Here is a 25,993-nt window from a genome sequence, read left to right on the forward strand (position 1 = left end):
TGCACTACGGATTGTCCCAGCCAAGAAACTGTCAACGGGAGCCTGGAAGTGACGTGTACGGCATTCTTTTACTGGGTCAGCAACATGAAGGAGAGGAGAGGAGAAGTGGGTCATCTCTCCTCCGACCCCCACCCACCCTGGCAGGACCTGAGCCCGCATGCAGGGCCTGGAATGCATAGGGGGGGGGGAGGGGGGGTGCGCAGGGTGTGTGGAAACATTTGGCGGCTAAACCAGATTTCTTGTCGCCATTGCGGTCTGGCGCCTGGAATCTATGGAGCCCTGGTGGTGCTGCGGCACCATGCGGTTCGGTGGGCACGTTAGCAGAAGTGAGCGCCTGGAATCTATGGAGCCCTGGTGGTGCTGCGGCACCATGCGGTTCGGTGGGCACGTTAGCACAAGTGAGCACCTTGAATCTATAGAGCCCTGGTGGTGCTGCGGCACCATGCGGTTCGGTGGGCACGTTAGCAGAAGTGAGGGGGTGCCAACTAAAAAGTGAATGGAACTGCCCCTGTGTCTGCTATAGGGCAACATGTTTCTGTGGGAGTTGGGACCCAATTTTGCACGGGAACAATCGGGCACATGCTGAGAGGAGCTCAGACTATTGTAGGTCCAAGATGTCATGATATACATGGTCCCCCCCTCTAAAAATGCAGCTCCCCCAATGATAATACTAGGAGTTCCTTGTGATATTCCAGCCATTGTGAGGTTCCCTTTACACACCGTCATTCTGGAGACCTTCTACGGGAAGACGCGGCGACACCCCCAGTGCGGATGTTTACACCACTCTGATGTGTCATCAGAAAATCCTGAATGAGACGAGAATGGATGCGGCACGCAGATTCATGTGAATGAAGGATGACATTTGTCACCATGCCAGGCCTGGCAGCTGGGGGGGGAACCCCCCTCTCTCCCCCCCCCTCCCACACCGAGAGGCGTATAAAGACATCCTTTGTGCACTCTGAATTATACAGACTGTGTGTTACGGGTGGTCACTTACAAACGTTTACATTAATTACACAGAGATAACAACTGCCCGTGAGAACCCATCCAGACCGATACGATTCGCTCATCTCCAGGAAAAAAAAAAAAAAGGGGCGGGGGTCACTATTAGGTGTTCCTAAGCTGTAATGTCTAACCTACTGTACCCCCACCCCATCCTGCTGACCTATGATGAGTCTTATGTGATACCCCACAGAGGATCTGTTGCATCTTCAGCACCTGAACAAAACCCCAACAAGGGGGGAACACAGCTGATGTCAAAGAGTGAAATCCTGCACACATCCAGACATACTACAGGAGATGGGCAGAGACTGCAGACACGATAAAAGAGATGGTCAGGGACTGGGGACACGATACAAGAGATGGTCAGAGACTGCAGACATGATACAAGAGATGGTCAGAGACTGCAGACATGATACAAGAGATGGTCAGAGACTGCAGACATGATACAAGAGATGGTCCGAGACTGCAGACATGATACAAGAGATGGTCAGGGATTAGGGACATGATACAAGAGATGGTCAGAGATTAGGGACATGATACAAGAGATGGTGAGAGACTGCAGACACGATACAAGAGATGGTCAGAGACTGCAGACACGATACAAGAGATGGTCAGAGACTGCAGACATGATACAAGAGATGGTCAGAGATTAGGGACATGATACAAGAGATGGTCAGAGATTGGGGACATGATACAAGAGATGGTGAGAGACTGCAGACACGATACAAGAGATGGTCAGAGACTGCAGACACGATACAAGAGATGGTCAGAGACTGCAGACATGATACAAGAGATGGTCCGAGACTGCAGACATGATACAAGAGATGGTCCGAGATTAGGGACATGATACAAGAGATGGTCAGAGATTAGGGACATGATACAAGAGATGGTCAGAGATTGGGGACATGATACAAGAGATGGTGAGAGACTGCAGACATGAAACAAGAGATGGTGAGAGACTGCAGACATGATACGGTCAGAGACTGCAGACATGATACGGTCAGAGACTGCAGACATGATACGGTCAGAGACTGCAGACATGATACAAGAGATGGTCAGAGACTGCAGACATGATACGGTCAGAGACTGCAGATATGATACAAGAGATGGTCAGATACTGCAGATGTGATACAAGAGATGGTCAGAGACTGCAGACGTGATACAAGAGATGGTCAGAGACCGCAGACATGATACGGTCAGAGACTGCAGATATGATACAAGAGATGGTCAGAGACTGCAGATATGATACAAGAGATGGTCAGAGACTGCAGACGTGATACAAGAGATGGTCAGAGACTGCAGACGTGATACAAGAGATGGTAAGAGACTGCAGACATGATACAAGAGATGGTCAGAGACTGCAAGAAGAAAAGAAGACAATGTGACAGACCTAAACCAAACCATTTAACTACTAGACCTGAGTACTGTCTGCAGGGATCCCCCCCTGGGCCAGTAAATAAATGCCAAAGAGCCACATGTGGCCCCCGGGCTGCAAGCTGGCCACCAGGGATTTAAAGCATTCTGGGTAATAGTTCTGGGTAATAATTCCTGAGGTGCACTAATGAGGAATATCACCCGGCCTAATACAGAATACGCAGATAGGGCAGTCACAGCACCAACACATCCCCCATCATTCCAGCGGCGGCGTGCTGGGATCACTATCTTGTGAAAAGGGATTAGAGGGATAATAAGGTTACTGCCGGGTGCCGGTCACAGCCGCTAACGACTTCCCAAACAAACCATTAGGGACTCTCAGCGTATCATCAGGTCTCACCGCTTAACACATACCAAACATATTTCCATCTACTACAAAGTGTCTCAGGTTACACAGCTGGGGAGATGCGGCAGGTCTCATAGTAATTATAATTCTCCCCCCACCCCAGGGGGACACAGCACCGAGCGGATCTGCGATTCAAACCACGGCATCAACACGGATCAAACTATTTACGACGCACCCTGTCAGTGCCAAACATCCCTTCCAATGCCACCCACTCAAAAAAAAAAAAAAAGCAGCTGAAAACTGTGCAAATGGGGAATTCCCGGAACTTAGGCACGCTGCACGTTGGGGTACTGCGGTGCAAGTCCTCTTTATTGTCATTCTAACCTATCTGTTACAGCAAGACGCGCTTTTAACCCCTTCCCGCCGCCGCCACCTCCCAGTCATTAAAGAGGTAATGAATTGGAGGTGGAAATGGGCATTCCGATGATGTGACCGCTGTGATTGGCTAAAGTGGGGGAGACACCCCTCCTGTCGCTTTTAAAGCCTCACGTACACTGCTGCTGATAAACTGACATTTAGTCCCGGTTCACACTATAGTGATGTCAGACATCGCATGTGATTCGCAGTGCACTGCTCTTAAAATCACATGTGATGTCTGTGCGATGCAAATTCAGCCATACAGATTGTATACAGATTGTATGGCTGAATTTGCATCGGATTTGGACACAACACGCACAGGACCCTTTTTTGGGTCTGCAGCAGAATCGGATCGCATGTGTGTTCCTGTGACAGACCTAAACCAATCCATTTCACTACTAGGCCTGAGTACTGTCTGGCCTAGTAGTGTCAAAACTGGCGGCCCCTCCAGCTGTTGCGGAACTACAAATCCCATGAGGATTTGCAGTTACAAGTATGACTCCCATAGGCAGAGGCATGATGGGATTTGTAGTTCTGCAACAGCTGGAGGGCCACCAGTTTGACACCCATATAAGAACTGACAGTTCACACTGCGATATGCGAACTGATCTGGGGGAGTCATTAACTTTGCATTGACTCCCCCAGCGATTCCCATATGGCAGTGTGAACTGCCTGCGATTTGAATGCGAAGCGGGAACCCGCAGTGGATTCACAGGGTTCCCACATTGCATATATGTGAACCGGCACTTAGGAGCAGTTGGGCGTTTTTTCCAGAAGCCCCTGAAATCTCCTCTGTGTCATCTTATCTGTCCATGTACACTGAGACATTTATAGTTGTTTCCAGGCAGTTGAGTTTAGTCTCGAATCACATATGCGATGCGGGAACCCTGTGAATCCACCGCAGGTTCCTGCATTGCATTCAAATCGTAGGCAGTTCACACTGCCATATGCGAATCGCTGGGGGTTCCCGCATTGCATTCAAATCACAGACAGTTCACAGTCGATATGCGAATCGCTGGGGGTGTCAATACAAAGTTAGCAACATCCCCAGATCAGTTCGCATATCGCACTGCAAACTGTCAGTTCTGACACGAATCAGGTCGCATAGGTGTGAACACCCATGCAATCTGATTCTGCTGCGGACCCAAAAAAAGGGTCCTGTGTTGTGTCCGAATCAGATGCAAATTCAGCCATACAATCTGTATGGCTGAATTCGCATCGCACATACATCGCATGGGATTTTCAGAGCAGTGCGCTCCGAATCACATGCGATGTCTGACATAGTGTGAAAGCAAATTTTACTTTTGTTGCCAGCGGTTTAGACATTAATGGCTGTGTGTTGAGTTATTTTGAGGGGACAGCAAATTTACACTGTTAGACCCGGTTCACACTACTCCGACTTGGGACGCGACTTGTGCAACCTCAAGTCACCTCAAGTCGTTGTCATTACAAATTCAATGTAAATGAATGAGAGCAGTCTTAATATGCACTACTGAAGTCGCTCCGACTTCAGAAAAGGTTCCTGTACTACTTCAAGGCGACCTGTGATCCGACTTGTGCCCATAGACTTCAATGGGAGTCGCCTCTAAGTCGGATCCTTATCTATTTTCAAGCGACTTTGATCAGACTTTCCAGGAAAAAGAAAAAGATTACCCAGGCATTCCCCACAGACAAAGTCGCCTATCATTTAACCGCTTGCACGACTATTTACTGCGGCGGTCAGCCCCTCACAGGCAAAGCGACGTAGTACTACGTCGCTAGCCTGTGAGGCTCTAGGGAGCGAGTGCGTGCCGCCGGAGGCGCGCTTCCGCTCCCACACGGTCACGGACCCCCCCGGCGTGTGTGCCCGGCGGACCCGATGTCCGCCGGGCACTCGCGATTGTCCGTTACACCGGAAGAAAGGCAGGCGGCTAATGTAAACAAAGCCGCCTGTCATTCTTCCCTGTGTAAGAATGGAGATCACACGGTTCTACTATGTAGGACCGTTGATCTCTGTTCTTACACTAGTAGCAACAGCCAATCACAGTTAGAAACACTTAACTCCTCCCTCTCCAATACAGTTAACCCCTTCACTGCCAGTGTAATTTTTACAGTAACAGTGCATATGTATAGCACTGATTACTGTAGTAATGTCACTGGTAACCCCAAAAGTGTCAAAAATGTCAGTCAAGGGTCCGATCTGTCCGCCGCAATGTCGCAGTCCCGCCGCAAAAAAAAAAAATTGCAGATCGCCGCCATTACTCGTAAAAAAAAAAAAAAAAAAAATCTTTCCCTTTGTTAGTAAACGCAATAACTTTTGCGCAAACCAATCAAAATACGCTTTTTGCGATTTTTTTTACCAAACATATGTAGCAGAAAACAAATTGGCCGAAAATGTTAAAAAATTTAGATTTTTACATTTTTTTGGGGGGGAATTCCATATAAAAAATGTGAAAAATATTGTTATTTTTGCAAAATTGACGCTCTTTTTTTGTTTATAGCGCATGATCAAAAAATCGCACAGGTGATCAAATACCCCCAAAAGAAAGCTGTTTGTGGGAAAAAAAGGACGCCAAATTCGTTTAGGTTCAGCGTCGCACGACCGCGCAATTGTCCGTTAAAGTCACGCAGTGCCGAATCGCAAAATAGGCCCTGGTCAGGAAGGGGGTAAAATCTTCCGGGGCTTAAGTGGTTAAGTCTCTTCAAAGTCACACTATAGTCGTGCTAAAGTCGCTCCTTCATGGGGCGACTTTCTGGTCGCGGTAGTGTGAACCGGCTCTCATACAAGCTGTACACTCACTACTTTACATTGTAGCAAAGTGTCATTTCTTCAGTGTTGTCACATGAAAAGATAGAATAAAATATTTACAAAAATGTGAGGGGTGTACTCACTTTTGTGAGATACTGTAAATGTCCCATGTGTACTAAAAAGACTACAATATAACCTTTTGTGTTAAAAATATATGCAAAGTTACCTCAAACAGAATATATGATGTAAATAATTCCTACATGCTGAAAAACCTATACAACCGTAACAATGGGATTCAAATTAGAACAAACAAATTCTCCAGTGCTCAAGAGATGTGGCGGCGGTGAATCTCTATGGCTCCGGGTATAGGCGCAGACTTTGCTGCCCTCCTGGGGTCAGGGGAAACCCAATGGAAACACTGTAAAAAAAAAAAAATGAAAAGAGAGCGCACCAACCTTGCACATTACCCAAGTGGTGTTTTATATGATAAAAGAGAAAAGAAATATAAATCACAAAACACAAAAGTCTTAAAAGAGTATCCATTCCACAATGGACACAGAGCAAGCAGGTCACCGTAACAATGTCCAGCATGCCAGAGGACCTTCCAAATGGCTGATGCGTTTCGAGGGGAGATTCTCTTGGGGCTGTGAGGAAGAGGGGATCCCCCTTGAAACGTGTCAGTCATTTGGAAGGTCCTCATGCTGGACATTGTCCTGGTTGCTCTGTGTCCATTGTGGACTGGATACACTTTAACCACTTGCCGACCGCCGCACGACTATCTACGTCGGCGGTCAGCCCCTCACAGGCAAAGTGACGTAGGGCTATGTCGCTTGCTTGTGAGGGTCTAGGGAGCGAGCGCGCGCCGCCGGAGGCGCGCTCCCGCGTGGTCACGGACCCCCCACGCGTGTGACCAGTGGACCCGATGTCCGCCGGCCACTCTGCGATCGGCGGGGGAGAGGGAGAAAGTCAGGCAGCTTGTGTAAACAAGCGACCTGTCATTCTCCCCTCTGTATGAGAGATGATCATCTGGTTCTACTATGTAGATCCATTGATCACTCTGCATACAGCTGAAGCCACAGCCAATCACAGTTAGAATCACGCCCCTAGGGACACACACAGCCCCTCCCTCTCAAATAAAGTTAACCCCTTCACTACCAGTGTATTTTTACAGTAACAGTGCATATATATAGCATATAGAAATGTCACTGGTAACCCCAAAAGTGTCAAAAATGTCAGTCAAGGGTCCGATCTGTCCGCCCCAATGTCGCAGTACCGCAAAAAAAAAAAAAAAACGCAGATCGCCGCCATTACGCGTTAAAAAAAAAAAAAAAAAAAGACAAAAATCTTTCCCTTAGTTAGTAAATGCAATAACTTTTGCGCAAACCAATCAAAATACGCTTTTTGCGATTTTTTTTACCAAACATATGTAGCATAAAACAAATTGGCCGAAAATGTTAAAAAATTTTGATTTTTACATTTTTTTTGGGGGGGAATTTCATATAAAAAAAAGGGAAAAATATTGCTATTTTTGCAAAATTGACGCTCTTTTTTTTGTTTATAGCGCGTGAGCAAAAAAAAAAAAAAAAAAAAAAAAAAAAAAAAATCGCACAGGTGATCAAATACCGCCAAAAGAAAGCTCTGTTTGTGGGAAAAAAAGGACGCCAAATTCGTTTAGGTACAGCGTCGCACGACCGCGCAATTGTCCGTTAAAGTCACGCAGTGCCGAATCGCAAAATACCCCCTGGTCGTTTAGCAGCCAAATCCTCCGGGGCTTAAGTGGTTAAAGACTTTTGTGTTTGTAAGCGTATTTCCTTTCTCTTTTATCAATAAAACACCACTTGGGTATTGCGCAAGGTTGGTGCGCCCTCTTCTCGTTCTTTTTACAATGGGATTCAAAAGCCTTACACCTTATGCGCACATTATAAAGGTAAGTCTATGATAAGGCTTACCTATAGGTAGTGTAAATATCTCCTAAACATGCACCGTGTAGGAGGTATTTATTTTTCATGCAGCCAGTGACAGGACCTGAAGGAACGGCTGCCGGTGCCAATCCTTCAGAGCCCTGTGCCAGGAACGGCGGCTCCCATGCGTGGGAGTGACGTCATTGCAGCTCCGGTCAATCAGATGGCCGGAGGATGCGAACCCGGAAGGAAGATGGGTGAACATGTCGGCCGTCTCAATGGTGAGCGGGCGGAGCTGGAAGAGCTTCATTCTAAGGCATTTCATAATGAGCTAGTATGCGATGCACACTAGCTCATTATGCCTTTGTCCTTCAGATTTTTTTTTTATTTTTTTAGGTTTACAACCTCTTTAAAAAATGTGAGTTTTTCTGCATTTTTCAGCCCTTTTTGCATTAAGGCCCCTTTCACACTTGTAGTAGAGCTGCACGATTAATCGTATGAAAATCGCGATCTCGATTCACCCCTCCTGACGATCTAACCCTGAAATATGCTCGATTCTTTGCATAGCTGCATAGCAGAGAGAACAGCTGTGGAAAAAAAAAAAAAAAAAAGTCTCCCTGCAAACAGCTATCAGCAAAGTCTCCCAGTAACTATAAACAAAAATGATTACATTGTATCTTTTCCTTCCCTCTGCCAGGGAGAAAGGAAGTTTAACCTCTTAAAGACTAGACCTTTTTCTGACACTTGTTGCTTGCAAGTTAAAATCAGTTTTTTTTTGCTAGAAAAGTACTTAGAACCCCTAAACATTTTATTTTTTTTTTTTAGCAGAGACCCTACAGAATAAAATGGCGATTGTTGTAATATTTTATGTCACACTGTATTTGCGCAGCAGTCTTTCAAACGCAATTAATAGACTTTAATGAATAAAAAAAAAAAAAGTAACAGTAAAGTAATCCCAATTTTTTTTTGTTACACAGAGAATCGTGAGAGAATTGTGATCTTTATTCCAAGCTAAAAAATCGTGATTATCATTTTGGCCAGAATCGTGCAGCTCTAACTTGTAGGACTCCAAAGTTGCACCAACTTTAGAGGGCAACTTTGGTGCACTTTTGATGCAACTTTTACGCAGCTTTGGATGGGTGCAACTTGGATATGACTGGCTTTGACCAATTTGAATGGAAAACTGTTGCACACAAGTTGCATTGTTTAACATACTTCGGCCATTGAAGTCTATGGCCCTCAAGTTGCATTTAAGTTGGACCAAAGTAGAGCATGAACTACTTTATAGTTGCTGCAACTTTAAGTTGGGCATATATGAATGGTTATCGACACGTTGTGCAACTCTGATGTCCAAAGTTGCATGACTAGTTGCACAAGTGTGAAAGGGGCCTAAGAGTTTTTCCGTGCTTTTTTAGCAAGAAAACACCTCTAGTAAAGCTATGGGCTCAAAAACGCTGGTTAGCCGCGTTTATCAGAGTAAGGGCTCTTTCACACGGGCGATCCGATCAGATCCCCCTGTCAGTTTTTTAGGCGGATCTGATCGGATCCTCCATGCAGCTCTATGGGGCAGCGGATGTCAGCGGAGACACCTCCGCTGACACCCGCTGCCATCCGCATCCGATTCTGTCCGTGAAATCTGGACGGATGGAAACCCTATTTTTCCATCTGTTCAGGGATCGGATCGGATGAGAGCGGACAGGCGGTCCGCTCTCATCCGATCCCTCATAGAGAGCAGCGGGAGCTGTGACACCTCCCTCTCCGCACTGCAAGCGGAGACGGAGCTGTCATCCGCCGGGATCCCGTGTACATGAGGCCTTAAGTCCCGGTTCACATTGATGCGGCTGCGCCGATCGCATGTAATATCGAAACGCACTGCTCCTTCATTACATGCGATCGGCTGTGCGGTGCGAGTTTAGCCATACAATTTGTATGGTTAAGTTCGCACTGCACCCACAGCAAAGACGCACAGGACCCTTTTTTGCAGCCGCATCAGAATCGGATCGCACAGTGGTTCACACTTGTGCGATCCGATCCTGTGCAAACTGCAAGATCGCACTGCGATATGCGATCAAACTGGGGGTGTCGTTAAGATTACATTGACACAACCAGCGTATCGCATATGGCAGTGTGAACTGCCAGGGGTGCGTTTGCGATGCGGGAACAGGCTGCGAATTCGCAGCCTTCCCGCATCGCATAAGTGTGAACCGGGCCTAAAGCAGGGATCCTCAAACTACAGCCCTCCAGCTGTTGCTGAACTACTCATCCCATGAGGCAGGGGCGTAACTACAGGGGTTGCAATTGCAACCGGGCCCCATGCTCAAGGGGGCCCATGTGGCTCCCCTGTACACCTGGATAGGAGGGGCGGCGGGGGCAGCATGTAGAGAAATCACTGTCCTCCTTTTTTCCTTCTGTAGCTGCAGGAGGAAAATGGAGGAGGTTGGTTCCTCTGTATGCTACCCCCGCCACTCCTCCTATCCAGTTCACTTGTGTTCTGCTGTCTCTGGGCCCTGTGTGCTCCCCTGGTCCACCCCCCCCCCCTTCTGTGCTGCCCCCCCCTTCAGAATGCTCCCTCCCCTCTCCTGCTGGCTGCTGCAGGGGATGTGTCACAATAGAGAACCAGGAAGGGGTCGGTAAATCTGTAATTTACCAGCTCCTTCCTTTTCTGAATGGACAGAGTCATAGTCAGTCACATTGTAAAAAAATTAAATAAAATGATAAAAAATAATACAAATAAAATACCAAAAAAAAAAAACTACTGACACCAGTGGGTGAACTTCCAGGATCGCAAAGGTCACACTTGCGACCGGGCCCTGGCATTCCACCACCGTGGGTAGGCCCCAAGATGGCAGGAAGGGGCCCTTCATGGTTTCTTGCACCGGGGCCCTGAAGGTTCCAGTTACGCCTCTGCCATGAGGCATTGCAAAACTCTGACATTCACAGATAGGACTAGGCCTGATGGGAATTGTAGTTCCTGAACAGTTGGAGGGCCATAGTATAAAGACCCTTGCCTTAACCACTTGCCGACCACCCACAGTATATTTACTGTGGCAGTCAGCCCCGCCGGAGGCGCGCTCCCGCCCCCGATCCTTCAGGAACATCCCCGTGCGAGAGACCGGCGGCTCCAATGTCCGCCGGTCACTCGCGATCTCCCGCTGGAGAGGGAGAAAGGCAGGCGGCTGATGTAAACAAAGCCGCCTGTCATTCTCCCTGGAGTAACTGCAGAGACTATACAATCCTGCTATGTAGGATCGCATGTCTCTGTGGTTACATTACGCCCCCCCACAGTTAGAATCACACCCCTAGGGACCAACTTAACCCCTTGATCACTAATAAAGTTCACCCCTTCCCTGACATTTTTATTATTACAGTAACAGTGCATATGTATAGCACTGATTACTGTAGAAATGTCACTGGTACCCCCAAAAGTGTCAAAAATGTCAGTCAAGGGTCCGATCTGTCCGCCGCAATGTCACAGTCCCGCAAAAAAAAAAAAAAAAAAAAATCAGAGATCGCCGCCATTACTATTTAAAAAAAAAAAAAAACAATAAAAATGAAAAAACGCTTATTGCGATTTTTTTTTTTACCAAACATAGGTAGCAGAAAACAAATTGGCCTAAAATGTTAAAAAATTTTGATTTTTACATTTTTTTGGGGGAATTTCATATAAAAAAAAGTGAAAAATATTGTTATTTTTTCAAAATTGTCGCTTTATTTTGTTTATAGCGCAAAAAAATAAAATTCGCAGAGGTGATCAAATACCACCAAAAGAAAGCTCTGTTTGTGGGGGGAAAAAAAAGGACATCAATTTCATTTGGGTACGGCGTCGTACGACCGCGCAATTGTCCATTAAAATCGCGCAGTGCCGAATCGCAAAATAGGGCCTGGTCTTTGAGCAGGAAAATCCTCCGGGGCTTAAGTGGTTAAAGTGGTTGTAAGGGCTGAAAGTTTTTTACCTTCATGCATTCTATGCATGAAGATAAAAAAAAACCTTCTGTGTGTGCCAGCCCCTACCCCCACCTCGATCCAGCCATGTGCACGAGAGACTCAGCTCTTCCACCTCATTGGTAGCCCTTGACTCCCTCTACTGTCAATCACAGCCAGTGAGCCAATGAAGGAGAGAGCGGGGGTGGAGACAAGCCATGCTTCGTGTGTGCAGGCTATAGGGCAGTGATGGTGAGTCTTGGCACCCCAGATATTTTGGAACTACATTTCCCATGATGCTCTTGCACTCTGCAGTGAAGTTGAGCATCATGGGAAACGTAGTTTCAAAACATCTGGGGTGCCAAGGTTCCCCATCACTGCTATAGGGGCACAAGGCAGGAGGGAGGGGACAGGAGAGAGCCGCCGGGGGATGTGAGAAGAGGATGATTGGGGCTGCTCTGTGCAAAACCAACTCAGAGCAGGTGAGACTATTTAAACTTGAACGTTTAATGTCACTTTAGGATTTTTTAATCTTAACCACTTGCCTACCGGTCTCTTTTACGCCTTCCTATCCCAGGCCAATTTTCAGCTTTCAGCGCTGTCACATTTTGAATAATTGCATGGTCATGCTACACTGTATGCTGTACCCATATGACATTTTAGCATTTGTTTTCACACAAATATAGCCTTTTTTTTTTATTATTATGATATAAACAAAAAAAAAAAAAAAGACTGAAAAATGTGGAAAAAAAAAAAAAAGTTCATAGTTTGTTATACAAATTTGCAAACTGGTATTTTTTCTCCTTCACTGATGGGCACTGATAGGTAGCAATGAAGGGCACTGATGAGGCTTAACTGATTGGAAGCACTGAAGGGCACTGATTGGAAGCACTGAAGGGCACTGATGAGGCTGCACTGATTGGAAGCACTGAAGGGCACTGATTGGAAGCACTGAAGGGCACTGATGAGGCTGCACTGATTGGAAGCACTGAAGGGCACTGATTGGAAGCACTGAAGGGCACTGATGAGGCTGCACTGATTGGAAGCACTGAAGGGCACTGATGAGGCTGCACTGATTGGAAGCACTGAAGGGCACTGATGAGGCTGCACTGATTGGAAGCACTGAAGGGCACTGATGAGGCTGCACTGATTGGAAGCACTGAAGAGCACTGATGAGGCTGCACTGATTGGAAGCACTGAAGGGCACTGATGAGGCGGCACTGATTGAAAGCACTGATTGGCAGCACTGATAGGACTGCACTGATACTCCGGACACTGATAATCAGTGCCCTGATTATGAGTGCCAATGTCCCTAACACGAGCGGGTCAGCCTGAGGAGAGAAAAGCCAATAACTGGCTTGCGTTTACATCCTGTGATCAGCTGTCATTGGCTGACAGCTGATCACGTGGTAAAGTGCTTCTGTGATTGGCCCTTTACCCCGAACTGTGATCAGCTGAGTCCCAAGGACTCGGCGATCACAGAGCACGCCGCCCGCGTGCTGAAGGGGGCGCGCGGGCAACGCAATCACGAGAGGACATCCAAGGACGCCCTCCCGGTATTGGAAGCCTACGCTGCAGCCATCTTTTGGTGGCAAGCAGTTAATGTATTCTCTGCATTAACCACTTCCCGCCCGTCATATAGCAAAATGACAGCCGGAATGTGGTTGCTCTATCCTGACTGGCCGTCATATGACGTCCAGCAGGATAGTCTGCTCTGCTGCAATCGGTGGTGAGCTTTGTCACTATGACTCACTGCATCTCTGATCCCGGTAAAGAGTCTAATGATGTAGGCTCTTTACCATGTGACCAGCTGTGTCCAATCATAGCTGGTCACATAGTAAATAGGAAGAACCGTTGATTGGCTTTCCTCAGTTCGTGCCTGACAGGCACGAGTAGAGGAGAGCCGATCGGTAACTCTCCTGGTGGGGGGGGGGGGGGGGGGTCTGTGCTGGTAATCAGAGCATTGTTTACCAGTGCAGACTCTTGGGGGATGCTACTAGAGCCACCAGGGATTGCCCCACCCATGGCCACCAGGAATGCCAATCAGGGCTCAGAGACCCTTTCAGTGCCCTCCTCATCAGTGCTGCCCATCATTGCCATCTATCAGTGCTGCCCACCAGTGCCCATCATTGCCATCTACCAGTGCCGCCCACCAGTGCCCATCATTGCCATCCATCAGTGCTGCCCACCAGTGCCCATCATTGCCATCAGTGCTGCCCACCAGTGCCCATCATTGCCATCTACCAGTGCCGCCCACCAGTGCCCATCATTGCCATCCATCAGTGCTGCCCATCATTGCCATCTACCAGTGCCGCCCACCAGTGCCCATCATTGCCATCCATCAGTGCTGCCCACCAGTGCCCATCATTGCCATCAGTGCTGCCCACCAGTGCCCATCATTGCCATCAGTGCTGCCCACCAGTGCCCATCATTGCCATCTATCAGTGCTGCCCACCAGTGCCCATCATTGCCATCTATCAGTGCTGCCCACCAGTGCCCATCATTGCCATCTATCAGTGCTGCCCACCAGTGCCCATCATTGCCATCTATCAGTGCTGCCCACCAGTGCCCATTATTGCCCACCAGTGCCGCCCATCAGTGCCTCATCATCAGTGCAGGAAAAAAAACATATCTATTTACAAAACTTTATAACAAACAAAAAAAACTTTTTTTTTTTTTCAAACTTTTCGGTCTTTTTTTATTGGTTTAGCAAAAAAGAAAAAAACCTTGCGGTGATCAAATACCATCAAATGAAAGCTCTATTTGTGGGGAAACAAAATTACATAAATTTGGTTTAGGTACAGTGTTGCACGACCGCGCAATCGTCATTCAAAATGCAACAGCGCTAAAAGCTGAAAATTGGTCTGGGCAGGAAGGGGGTGAAAGTGCCCGGTATTGAAGTGGTTAAGGTATAAGGTAGAGGATCCCCATCCCCCCCTTATACTTACCTGAGTCCGATTCTGCTTCAGTGTTGTGCAGTCTCTGACCATCTCTTGTATCGGGTTTATAGTCTTTGCCTGTATCCTCGGTGTCTGCTGTCTGACACGGAATATTTACTAAATTATGTGTGTGGCCCTTGGTGATGTTGAGGGCCACACTTGAAGCCCCCTATACCAATAAAGTAGGAAACCCTTGCCCTAGATCAGTGATGGCAAACCTTGGCACCCCAGATGTTTTGGAACTACATTTCCCATGATGCTCCACTACACTGCAGAGTGCATGAGCACCATGGGAAATGTAGTTCCAAAGCAACTGGGGTTCGCTATCACTGATCTAGAGCCTCTACTTCTAATATTGGCATTCATCAGCCTGCCCTGCCAGCTAGATCCGTATAGTCGCCCGTAGCTTCATGTACCGAACAATGCTGAAGCCAAGCTTGAGAAAAGAAAAGAGCGGTGCCCCCAGTCCCATCGCTGCCCCCAGTCCCATCGCTGCCACCAGTCCTATCGCTGCCCCCTTCCCAAACCTGCTGCGGCCCACAACATATGGGGAGATGTGGGGGGGGGGGGGGGTCATGCACAGTCATGAAGCCGCAGATCCTACCATGAAAACCTCATGAATCCAACTGCAATGGATGATATAAAGCCCGGACGAAAAGCTTATAGAGGGTAAGGACGCCATTGCTGGTCTTCCTTTCTGAATATGCCGCTTGTCACGTTATGGTGATCCATTGGCTTTAGCACTTTCAGGCTCAAAACAAGCGTGCAGAACTAAATGCTTGTAATGGGGTCATGAACTCCAAAGAAGTGGATACCAGAGGCAGCCAGAAGGCTAGCATTTCCAGAAGGAAGCAGACATGGCGGCCTATTTCTTTTAGTCAGTCAAGGTTTCCTTTGTAACTCCACTTTTGTTGGGAAAAAAAAAAAAATCAGCAAATAAAGAAAAACAATATAGCGTATACAATTGTGACACAAATCATATTGTAATTGAATGTTATTAGAAATTATCTTTCCTTTTCAATCTGCGGCTGTTGTAATGTTCTGAAAATGCAATATGGCCGCCTGGAGCTGTTCTGTACACAGAATGTATACTGACCACACCCCCAGAAACATCATTTCCTGCTTGTGTGATTGGCTCACCGATTTTCCCAGAAGTCTGCACTAAGATACAAGTCAGATTTCTGGCATCCCCTGCACCAAAAATGTCATTTTTGGTGAGATCCTCCCAATAGGAACACGTCTAAAGGGATGCAGGCCAGCAGCTTTCCTCAGAGCCCTGCAGCTGCCACAGCTGATTGATAATTATGAAACCACTCCCATTAGACCCACTCAGCACAGAGGAACAAACAATGATTTCTTCAGAATAACAGAAGGTCGGAATCTGCAACAAAGTTTGTTATAATCCCTGCAATGTACAGAGATCTCCCAGAGGGGAATGTTTTTTCTCAACAAAAACTTTAAGGACCAGGCCTCTTTCTGACACATTTATTGTTTACAAGTACAAATCTATATTTTTTGCTAGAATGTTACTTGAACCCCCAAACATTTTATATATATATAGGCCCTGGATAATAAAATGACGGTCATTGCAATTTCTTACGTCACACGGTATTTGCGCAGCAGCTTTTCAAATGCAAATGTTTGGGGAAAAATACGATCAATAAAAAAAAAACACAATGAATACCACAATTTTTTTGTAAAATTGCGCCAAACTGCAGTACTTAAAAAAAATCCCCATAGGCGAGGCTTTAAGCTTTCTACAGGTTAGCAGTTTAGAGTTACAGAGGAGGCCTAGCGCTAGAATCTCTCGCTTTAACATTCATGGTGATATCTCACGTGTGGTGCGAACAACGTGTACATATGTGGGCTTGACCTACATATGCATTCACCACTGCACGCGAGCACAAGGGGGGCAGGGACGCTTTAAAAAATAAAAAAAAATAAAAAAATTATATATTTATATATTTTTTTTTTATTTATTTTATTACTTTTACACTGTCCCTTTAAACATTTTTTTAATCACTTGTATTGCTATAGCAAGACATGTAAACATTCCTTGCAATACCAATACAGCATGGCAGGTCCTCTTTATGGAAAGATCAGGGGTCTTTAAGACCCCTTATGTATCCTCTACCCTTAAAAGCAAAATATTAAAAAAATAAACCAGGGTTCCTCCTGAGGTTGCTGGGGGTTCCTTGAGAAATGGGCAATTTCTGCCTCTCAGATAAGTTCCCAATGACACCATTGTTCCTTTTATCTGTAAGGGGGGTCATTCTTCCCAATGATGACAACAGTAAGGCGCATTCTTCCCACTGACTGTCACACTAATGTGTCATGAGTTGTAGATTTTTTAATTGTTAGCAGGGGTTCCCCGACACCAGAAATTTATTTCAAGGGTTCCTCTGTATTGAAAAGGTTGAGAAAGGCTGTTCTAGAAGCTGAAAATCACTGTATAGACACCGATACTACAATGATCTCCACTGGCTCCCGAGTCCAGTGCCGAGCCGCTCAACACCAATCACTATTCAGAGGATGCTTTATTTTCTCAATGAGTGCAAAGCATTCTCTGATTGCAAGAAGTGGAGACCTAGAAGTCACCTCCCACCTCTGGACCTCATCCAATCACAGAACACTTTGCATTCATTGAAAAAGGAAAAATCCTCCTCTGAATGGTGCCTGTGCCAAGGAAGCGACCTCCTTTGTTCAACAGGCAGCAGGGCAGCCACAGGCCCAGAGGCTAGTGGGGATCACTGTAGTAGCGGTGTCTATACAGTGATTTCCAGCTTCCAGAGGGATCCCACAGGTATGGTATATAACCATCTCAATACCGCTACTACAGTGATATACACACACACACATTTTATATATATATATACACACATACATACATACATATATATATATATATATATATATACACACACACATATATATATATATACACACACACACACACACACACACACACACACACATACATTATATATTTTTATTTTTAGTAAAAGTGATCTGAACAGCTATACAGAAGCTGGATCACTTTTGCAGGCACATAAAGAGGGTGGGGACTCCCCACCCCCTACCCCGCCCCCTTTACTAGGCTCTCCTGTGACATTGGGGAGCCCAGGAAGGATGCATCCAATTCACATTCATTGAGAAGAGTGGAAGGAATGGAAGTTCCCACCCCCTCCTCTGTGATGTCAGAACCCAGAAGCGTCGAGGAATTTGTCACTTCCAGTTTGGGATTGTTTATTTAGCTGCCGTCACCGGCTTGTACAGCATCTGATCAAACCGACCTCAGTTCGATCAGATTTTTTGGGAGGCCAGAGGAGAGATGTGGGGTCTATTGGACCCCAGTTCCCCCCATAAAGAAGACCTGTCATGGCCCATGCTATAAAAAGTTGTCCATCCCTTGTGATAGCAATAAAGTTGATAAAAAAAAAAAACAATACATCTAAATATGCTCATGCGCACATCTATGTAAATGGCGATCGCACCGCACAGGAGAAATCGCCATGAACGTCAGAGTGAGAGTAATAATTCTAGCAGCCGACTTCCTGTGTAACTCTAAACTGGTCACCTGTAAAGGCTTTTAAAGCGTCACCTATGGATAATGTATTGTGCCATCGTTTATCACCACTCCACATCATTTTAAAGCGCAAAATGTTTTGGTATCTGTTTACTCGGTGTCACGTCATAGTTTAAATCCACTTGAAGACTCGGATCACACTGCCACGACTTGTCATGCGACTTCAAAGTCGCAAGACAATTCACACCCCATTAACTGCAATGGAACTGTTCTAATCGGTGCGACTCAGGTCACAGAGACTTAGAGAAAGGTTCCTGCTGCCATGACGTGCTGTCCCTGTGCGACCCGCCCGTGACGCGCCGTCCCTGTGCGACCCGCCCGTGACGCGCCGTCCCTGTGCGACCCGTCCGTGACGCGCCGTCCCTGTGCGACCCGTCCGTGACGCGCCGTCCCCTGTGCGACCCGTCCGTGACGCGCCGTCCCCTGTGCGACCCCCCTGCGACACGCCGTCCCTGTACGACCCCCCTGCGACACGCCGTCCCTGTGCGACCCGCGACGCGCCGTCCCTGTGCGACCCGCCCGTGACACGTCGTCCCCTGTGCGACCCGCCCGTGACACGTCGTCCCCTGTGCGACCCGCCCGTGACACGCCGTCCCCTGTGCGACCCGCCCGTGACACGCCGTCCCCTGTGCGACCCGCCCGTGACACGCCGTCCCCTGTGCGACCCACCTGCGACACGCCGTCCCTGTGCGACGCGCCGTCCGTGTGCGACTCACCCGTGGCGCGCAGTCCCCCGTGTGACCCGCCCGTGACACGCCGTCCCCTGTGCGACCCGCCCATGACACGTCGTCCCCTGTGCGACCCACTCGTGACGCGTCGTCCCCTGTGCGACCCGCAGTGTGGACAGACATGCTGCATTTTTCTGTAGTGCATCGGGCAGCACTGCACTGCAGAAACCTGAATGGAGGGTTGCTTTGTACGCTCTCAAATTTAAAAAAAGAGAAAGTGCACCGCCCCTCCAAGCGAACACCAACCCACTTCATAAAGGTTCATTTACACTAGCAATGCTCTGAAGAGCAATGCATGTTCGGATCGCTGTTCAGAGAGCATTTGACTATATTGCCTCCTCACCGCCTGTTTGAACCCCTAAATCCCTGCACTAGCACACCGCAACCGTATGCATGCTGTAGCAGGGTGCTTGCCGAGGGGTCCCATTCACTTGAATAGGATGGTACACCCACTAAAAGTGACAGGAGGTATCATTCCTGCAAAGCATTGTGGCCGTAGCCATAATATGTGTCCCCCCCCCCCCCCCACTATAGCTGCCCCTGTGGTTAAAGGCTTTGCAAAGTTTTACAGTCGCCCCCTGAACCAACACTGTAAACAGGTCCCCAAAAAGCACACCGACCCCCCCCCCCCCCCCAAACAGCTCCAAGGAGTTCTGCTCTAAAGTTTGTAAGTGCAGAGCTCTCCTTTAACTCATCATTGCCATAATGTCAGCATGCTGATCACAGTAGCTGGAGTCCAGAATCCGCACCGAACTTCAGCAATGATGCAACCCCCCCCCCTCTCCTTTGCATTTATCACAGCGTCCTCCCTGCGGGGGTCCAGGCGCTGTCACAGCTGTCAGACACACGCGATAAAAGCTGCAGATGACAGACCAGGAGCGGCGGAGGGCTCAGCTTCTGCTGCAGGGGGACGCACACAGAAGAAGTGACGTAATGCTACATCTATATCTGTGCGCTCATAGAGGGAAAAAAAAAATGCCTGTCAGCACCGCACGGAGCTTTCTGCAAACACCAGAATGAAAACACAAAACACAGAGATAGCGGCATGCACAGAGAGCACCGGGGGGGGGGGGGGGGTACATTCTGAGATACAGAGCAGCGTCTTTCTTTTTTTAGGAATTGTTAATCTACAGATCTCCAGCTGGAGGGGCTCCGCTCAACAATGCCAGCCGGAGGGGCTCCGCTCAACAATGCCAGCCGGAGGGGCTCCGCTCAACAATGCCAGCCGGAGGGGCTCCGCTCAACAATGCCAGCCGGAGGGGCTCCGCTCAACAATGCCAGCTGGAGGGGCTCCGCTCAACAATGCCAGCTGGAGGGGCTCCGCTCAACAATGCCAGGAGGGCGATCGAGGGATCAAAGAGATCCACAGCCCAGACATTGGGGTTCATGTGGGGGAGAAGGGTGGGGGGGGGGTGACAGGATTGGGGTCACCAGGACAATTATCCACCATGCAGAAGCTTAAAGGGGATAATGTGCCCCTCAGCTGGCAGGGGTGGGGGGGGGGGGGTGAGGACTATGGAATTCAGGATTACAATCACTGACTTGCAAGATGTCCCCCCCCCCCACAATAACACTGACCTAGAGGGTCTTAAGCTAGCAGAGGGGGGGAACCGTCATGCTAAATTTGTGCCCTGCCCCTGAGGGCTACCTGCCTCCATCCAATGCCGTGAGGGGGGATTAATGTGCCCTTCATCTGGCAGAAGGATGGGGGGGGGGGCTCAGGAATTGAAGATTAGGGTCACCAGCATGCAGGATCTGTGCCGAGAGAGACCCGCCTCCATCCATTGCCCTAGAGGGGGGCAGCATACACCCCTCAGCTGGCTGAAGGATTTGGAGGGTGGGGGGGGGGGGCAGCTCTGGAATTCCAGCATGCAAGATCTGTGCCCTGCGGGCTTCCATCCAATGCCCTAGAGTGGGGTATATTGTAACCGTCAGTTGGCACAGGGGGTGGGGTGATGGAATTGGAGAACAGGGTCACTGGCTTGCAAGATGTGCCCCAACATTCTGCAACAGAGGGAGGCATTACGTGCCCCTCAGCTGGCAGAAGGATGGGGTGGGGGGGGGGTGACAGCTCTGGAATTCCACATTAGGGTCATCAGCATGCAAGATCGCACACCCTGAAGGCGACCTACCTCCATCCATCCAATGCCCTGGGGGGGGGGGGGGGGGGTATCTACATAATTAGAAAATAGGGTCACTGGCATGCAGGGTCTGTGCCCTAAGAGCTACCTGCCTCTATCCTCTGTCCTGGAAGGGGGATATAACAACATGCCCCTCAACTGGCACACTGGGGTGGGGTGGCAGACTTGGAATTAAGGATGAGGGTCACTGGCTTGCAAGATGTGACCCCCCCCCCCCATACGCTGCCCTGGAGGGGGGTATAACATGCCCCTCAACTGGCACAAGGGGGTGGGGTGACGGCTCTCGAATTCAGGATTAGGGTCACTGACTTTCAAGATGTGACCCCCCCCCCCCCACAATACGCTGCCCCGGAGGGGGGCTATATCATGCCCCTCAGCTACCAGAGGGGGTGGGGTGACAGCTATGGAATTAGAGAACAGGGTCACTGGCATGACGGATCTATGCCCTCCTCCATCTGCTGCCTTCGGGGGGGGGGGGTGTATAATATTCCCCATGAGCTGGCAGAAGCACTGGGGGGGGGGTGACAGCTCAGAATTTGAAGATTAGGATCACCAGCAAGATGTGTGCCGAGAGCGACCCCCTCCAATATGCTACCCTGGAGGGGGGTATAACATGCTGGCAGAGGGGGTGGGGTGACAGCCCTGGAGAATAAGGGTAACTGGCATGCAAGATCTGTACCCAATAGACTACCCCCCCTCCATCTGCTGCCCTGCAGGGGGGTATAATACACCCCTCAGGTGCCAGAAGCATGGAGGGGGGATTGAAGATTAGGAACACCAACATGCAAGATCTGTGCCTAGAGTGACCCACCTCCATCCATTGCCCTGGAGGGGGGTATAATGTGCCCCTCAGCTGGCAGAGGGTGGGGGTGACATCTCTGGAATTCAATCTTAAATAGGGTCACTGGCATGCACAATCCATGCCCTGAGGGCGACCTCCTCAACCGCTGTCCTGGAGGGGGCTGCCCCCTGATGCTGGCAGAAGGATTGGAGGGGTGACCGCTCAGGAATCAGAAATTAGGGTCACCAGCACCATGTATGATGGAAGCCCTGAGGGCCACCCTCAGATCGCTGCTGGGTATACAATGTACTGTGAAACAACAGAAACACATAAGTTTACCTTCATATAAGAGCCGGTCTTGCAGTTCGCAGGGAGGAAGGTGGGGGGAGGGGGGTCTTCCAGCTGCACCCGTCGGGTGGTCTCAGCTCCACTGAAGAGTCGGCGGCGGCATTCCCAGGAGATGGAGCGTCATGCTGCAGCCCAGCGCAGGGATCTCCGGGGTAAAGGGCAGAGCAGGTAATGAAGAAATGGAGGTGGGTGGACTGCAGATGGTCAGAGAGATCTGGGTGGGGGGGGGGGGGCCCTATAGAAGGAGGGTGATGATTACCTCCCCTGCAATCTATAGGAGACGGCAAAGGGGAGGTGAGAGTTATGCAACTGTTGAATGCTGAGCAGAGGGAAGATGAATGTATAGGGGGGGGGGGGTGGTCAGATGTATAAATGGGGGGGGGGGGTAAGGAATGGGGGGACAATGGTATATAGGGATAGAGGGTAGATAATGGGGGGGTCAGATGTATAGCGGGTGATAGGGAATTGTGGGATGGGGGAAAGATTAATGTAGGGTCAGATGTATATATGGGGGTAGGTAATGCGGGGGGAAATCAGATGTATATATGGGGGGGTAAGGAATGCGGGGGCAATGGTATATAGGGATAGAGGGTCGATAATGGGGGGGGGGGGTCAGGTGTCTATAGCTGGAGACAGTGGCAGGATCTATAGGAGGTGATGGGAAGAGTAGGGAGAAGGGGGGGGGGTGTTCAGGGATCTATAGTAGAGGGTGATGGGGTGAAGGTCTTGTGGGTCACAAGATCCCAAAGGATCTAAAGGGGGATCCCAGCAGATTTATAGGTCCCAGCAGACAGAAGTACGTTGTATCCAGATAGACTTGTAGGCTCCAGGATATATTCCAGGTGATCTATAGTTGTCAAAGAAGTATATGTCCCGGGGGTGCAATACACAGGTGACAGTCTGGGAGATCTATATGTTCCAGCAGGTGGTTCTTTAGGTGACGGGGGTCCTTGAAGATAATAAACAAACCAGTGGATCTATAGGTAACAAGGGCTCCCTATAGGCAATGATCAGATATACACAGATGAGATAAATCTATACGTTCCAGGAACAGCCTATAGACTGTGATAACGGGTGCTCCTGGTGAATGTATAGGCAGCTCACGATCAATAATCCAAAAAAAAAAAAAAATAGCCTAGAGGGTCCTATAGGTTCCAGCTAAGGATGCCTCTACAGGTGACTCAACTGAAGCCAATCCTATAGGTGGCAAGGAGGTCTCTCAGAAGAGAATGTGAAGAGTGACACAGGATGTCCGTTTCCGGGGAAGGTGGTTCTATAGGTGACACTGTCCACATACAGTCCTATAGGTGTCAGTAGACATATACAGTCTGCATATCGCTGACCATACAGGTAAACAGTCCTTGTGATATCGTTCTGTAGGTGACATGGGAGATGTACACTCCGGCCAGTGTTGCTCTATAGGGGACACTGGGGAGACCAGTGAAGGTGCTTCTATAGGCAACACTGGATGTATAGAACCAAAGAACAGGTGGATGTCTAAAATCCTGGGTAGCTCAATCCTATAGGTGACAAAGTCCTTGTTATTCTGATTATGTGACACCAGATGTATACAGTCCTGAGTGTTCTGATCATAAACCACTAGGTATCCTTCTATAGGTGACACCAGATGTATAAAACCCTAGTGGCATCACTTCTATATTTGCCACCAGATGAAGAGACGGCTTTATAGGTGACCACAGGCATGAAAGCAGTTCTATGGGTGACTGCACATGTATACAGTCCCAGTGAGCACGCTTCTGTAGGTCCCAGCGGGTATAATTCTATAGGTGACACCAGCTCTATGATGGATATTGGGTGTTTACAGTCCCAGAGAGTGCAATTCTACAGGTGACACCAGCTTTATGGTTGACACCAACTCTTTACAGCCCCAGAGGGTGTAATTCTATAGGTGACACCAGATCTGAGGGGCTCCTTTATGGCTGTGCCTCTGTAAGTTGCCCCAGAATTCTTTCGATGACAACGGATCTCTACAGTCCTGCCAAGTATGATTCTATAGGTGACTTCAGCTGTTACTTTGATGTCCTGCTAAGAATTATATGGGTGACACTGGAAGTATGCAAATCCAGTTAAGTAAGAGCCCATAGGTGACACTGGATCTATCCAGTCCTTTTAAGTCCAATTCTATAGGTGACTCCAGCTGTGGCTCTGTAGGCGACTTCAGATATGATAATTCTTTAGGTGACAGCGGGTGTATACAGTCGTCCTGGGTATGATTCTTTAGGCTGCACAGTATGTATACAGTCCCATTGGGTGTGATTCTATAGGTGAAACTGGCTGTGGCTCTGTAGGTAACTTCAGATGTCCTCTGAGAAATCTATAGGTGACACTGGACGTATGCAGTCCAGCTGAGTGTGAGCCAATAGGTGACACTGGATCTTTATAGTCCTGCTAAGTATGATTCTATAAGTGACAAGCTGTGGCTCTATGGGCGACTTCAGATGTCCCGTCCCGGTGCGATTTCTTTAGGTGACACCAGATGTATACAGTCCTCCTGGGTATGATTCTATAGGCAACACAGGGTGTGTACAGTCCCATTGACTGCGATTCCAGCTGTGGCTCTGTAGGCGACCTTTGATGTCCTGTTCAGATTCTGTAGGTGACACTGGAAGTATGCAAGTCCAGTTAAGTATGAACCTATAAGTGACACCGGATCTATACAGTCCTAAGTACAATTCTATAGGTGACACCGGCGGTGGCTCTGTGGGTGACTTCAGAAGTCCCGGTGTGAATTCTTTAGGTGGCACTGGATGTATACAGTCCTCCTGGGTATGATTCTATAGGTAACAACAGGTGTATACAGTCCTGCTGGGTGGGATGCTATGGGGGACACAGGGTGTATACAGTCCTCCTGGGTATGATTCTTTAGGTGACACTGGATGTACAGCCCTCCCGGGTATGATTCTATAAGCAACACCTGGTGTATACAGTCCTCCTTGGTATAATTTTATGGGTGACACCGGGTGTATACAGTCCTCCTGGGTAGGATTCTATAGGTGACACCTAGTGTATATTGTTTGTGTATACAGTCCTGCTGGGTATGATTCTTTAGGTTACACCGGATGTATACAGCCCTCCTTGGTATGATTCTATTGGTGACACCGGGTGTATACAGTCCTCCTGGGTAGGATTCTATAGGTGACACCGGAAGTATACAGTCCTGCTGGGTGTAATTCTATGGTTCACACCGGGTGTATACAGTCCTCATGGGTAGGATTCTATAGGTGACACCAGGCGTGTACAGTCCTCCTGGGTAGGATTCTATAGGTGACACCGGAAGTATACAGTCCTGCTGGGTGTAATTCTATGGTTCACACCGGGTGTATACAGTCCTCCTAGGTAGGATTCTATAGGTGACACCGGATGTGTACAGTCCTCCTGGGTAGGATTCTATGGGTGACACCGGGTGTATACAGTCCTCATGGGTAGGATTCTATAGGTGACACCAGGCGTGTACAGTCCTCCTGGGTAGGATTCTATAGGTGACACCGGAAGTATACAGTCCTGCTGGGTGTAATTCTATGGTTCACACCGGGTGTATACAGTCCTCCTGGGTAGGATTCTATAGGTGACACCAGGCGTGTACAGTCCCATTGAGTGTGATTCTATAGGTGAAACCAGCTGCAGCTCTGTGGGTGGCCCCAGATGTTCTGTGTGAATTCTATAGGTGACACCGGATGCATGCAGACCCCCTGGATACCATTCTATAGGTGACACCAGCAGCGAGGGGCCACTTTAGGGGTCTGTGTGGTCCAGGCAGGGT

At 48.6% G+C, this 25,993-nt stretch overlaps 1 protein-coding gene across 1 annotated transcript in view; it reads right to left on the reverse strand.

Moving 5' to 3' along the window:
• PTPN4 (protein tyrosine phosphatase non-receptor type 4) overlaps nucleotides 1-22,406 on the reverse strand; it is a 215,690-nt gene extending 193,284 nt beyond the window's left edge. Inside the window, exon 1 of the mRNA XM_082261048.1 lies at nucleotides 22,204-22,406. The gene's annotated coding sequence lies outside the window, so the exon portion shown is untranslated. The remainder of the gene's footprint in view (nucleotides 1-22,203) is intronic.
• Between the last annotated feature and the right edge of the window lie 3,587 nt (nucleotides 22,407-25,993).

This window comes from Pelophylax lessonae (genome assembly GCF_965119305.1).
Source record: "Pelophylax lessonae genome assembly, chromosome: 6".
NCBI lineage: Eukaryota > Metazoa > Chordata > Amphibia > Anura > Ranidae > Pelophylax > Pelophylax lessonae.